The sequence below is a fragment of the Pundamilia nyererei genome, unplaced genomic scaffold (genome assembly GCF_000239375.1).
Source record: "Pundamilia nyererei isolate P.nyererei 1_Seehausen unplaced genomic scaffold, PunNye1.0 scaffold00057, whole genome shotgun sequence".
Classification (NCBI taxonomy): Eukaryota; Metazoa; Chordata; class Actinopteri; order Cichliformes; family Cichlidae; genus Pundamilia; species Pundamilia nyererei.
In genome coordinates, this window is record NW_005187458.1 from 1,279,525 (window position 1) to 1,282,315 (window position 2,791).

Sequence of the window (2,791 nt, forward strand, 5' to 3'; positions counted from 1 at the left end):
AAATCCTCTATAGACGTGTCCTCAAGTTGATCCCCACCAGTAAAGAGAACCATGCTGTATTTGTCTGCTGCCTGGCCAAAGGCTTCTTGAATTTTCTGAATCGTCAGCATTTCCTCTTCAGTGTATCTGCCCAACTTGATGACCACCAGAAAGATGTGAGGTCCAGGAGAAGCATAACTGATGCATTGGGAAAAATCTTTAGCTGCTTTATCCATGCCGAAGGTGGTGTCAAAGAGGCCTGGGGTGTCAATGACTGCAACCTTCTGCCCATCCACCACAGCTTCAGCTTTAGAACAGTGAACAGTTATCGACTTAGAACTGAACTTGGATTGAAAGAAGTCTTGTCCCAGAATGGTGTTTCCTGTGGTGCTCTTCCCACTGCCGGTCTTCCCCACCATTACAATCCTCAAAACTTCATCATTTCTCCTGATGGGCTCTGTGGACAAACATCTGCATTTTAGAGAGTTCTATAACTCTGAAGAATGAAACCAGATCATGTTATAGGTATATTTCTTTTTGATATAACTGTGGCAATGAATGGTAAAAAAAATCCCCAAAATATTTACATCTATCCATTCAAATACTCTGTTCTGTATATCCTAGTCTAATAGGTATAAGTGAACAGATTATGCAGTACCTGAACTTATCTAAGACCCAGAAACAAAATCAATCAATCAATAATTCAATCAATCAATCAGGCACAAGATGCTTTCTACTTTCACTTTATCCTGATCTAATACTAACACCATACATAATTTATAGTCACAGTTCAAGTAAAAGCAGCAAATGTGGGTAACTCCATGCTGTAATCACTTACCGTTGGTGTGTTTGCCTGCCATGTCTGGGTTGTACTGTGCCGAGTTTCTAATGCTGCTGAAGTTCAGAAACTTTCTGTTGCTTTGCTTTATGCAGTTTCATAAATAGTTTCAGTACTGAACCACACCCCCTCATGCCGTTAGATTGGTTAAACCAGTTTTATTAGCCATGAATGAAAGCAAACTCAGTTCTACAACTCATTTGTTGATCATATATTAGGTATAATTCTTTTATTCATCCATTTTCAGAAATTACATTTTTATATTTAATGGTTTTAATGTAATTCTGAACCAAAGCAGCATTTCTTCATCCGGAGTTTCATGCAGGAGATATGCGAGGGGCCCATAAAAGCCTTTCCTTTATAGCCTTTATTGTCTACACAAATTGGTTTCTGTTAAGGTTTTGTAAGGTGCTGGTAGCTTTGCCCACTTTTACTAACAACAAATGACAGTGACAACAAGGAAAAGAGCAAGACTTTGCACTAACACCATCTGTGCACACCAGGCCTGTGCTGAGATGTTTGGGATGAATAACAACATCAATCTACATTGATCTAGAATCTAATATGGAATCCCATCATACTACATCACTGTCATCAGGTGGGGACAAAGCAAAACAAATATAGCCTGTTTTACCTGATGGGTAAAACAGGCCATTTGATTGCATTTCTTTAGCCAATAAAACCATTTTCTATAATTTTCCTATAATTATTAGAATTATATTTAGTTTCCTCAACATGAGTGACTCCTTTCATTGTTTCATTTTAGTATCAATCTCTAGCAAGCACATGAGATTTACACAGATGATTCATATGACTCAGTGGTGTCACTTGGCAGACCAGCATGTTACTCGGGGTGGTGAATACAGGAAAAGGGAAAGAAAAAGGCCCTATACAAGAGGTGGTTACAGCTAGGCACTAGAGACAAGTGGTAAGATAGGAAATATCTTTCAGTTTTTGGAAGTCCTTCTTTCGCAACTTCACCCTAACCGTGGGTGGTTCACTGGCAGCCTGGTGGATGTTCAGAGCTTTATTAGGTAAATAAAACTTCTGAAATTCCCGACTCATAAGCAAATGTGTCAATGGCTGTCCCCCCAGCATTGTTTTAAACATAGAAGTAAAAAAAAGCTCAGAAATTACACAGCCATTCTGCCTCGCTGCCAACTGGAAGTCCAACTTTGTGAATGTTTAATAGATTCTGTGTAATGTAACTCTAAAGAATATGGGATAGCTATAATCAAGACATACCTAATGTTTATGATCCTCGTTTTAAAGAGTACATTAAGGTGCCGCTCAGTGCAGCACAATCATATGACTCCTGGATGACTCTAAGATAACAGTTTATCACGTTTCACTTTCACTGGCAGCTTGATTCAGTAGCTTGATTTTTAGGCAATAAAATCATTTAGTTCGGTTTACCTAAAAGTAGTGGTTTGATTTAAAATATATTCCTCTAAAACATTAACCGTCACATGTTACCCTGTATGTTCTGGAGGATTAGAAAATAATTCTGATCTGTGGCTGTTGGATCTGCGCTTCCACAGGCACCGTTGGTTTAGAAACTTATTCTCGTTAACGAAGGAAACAAGACAATCAGCGATCGATCTATTTTACTCGATTTATTTACAAGGGAGGCCCCGGTCACTGTCTCAGAAAGCACTCTGAATCCTACCGCAAAATGACCCCGACTCAGACCTCCGCTTGCCGCCTTTTTTTGAAAACAGTTACAGTACACACAAGCACCTCCCATTTTAAAACCCCCCTATGGTTACAAAAGACAAGGCACTATGTGTGTATGTGTGTGCACGTGTAAGCACGTGTGTGTGTGTGTTTGGGGGTGCGTTTGTGTGACCTCCTGCCCACAAACGGATCATAAAAGCAGGAAGCTCACTACACAAGAAAACAGAACTTTCAGATAGGATGTCCCTAATAAAAGGCTTCAGCCTCCCCCACCAACAAACTGGCTGGAGAGGTGGT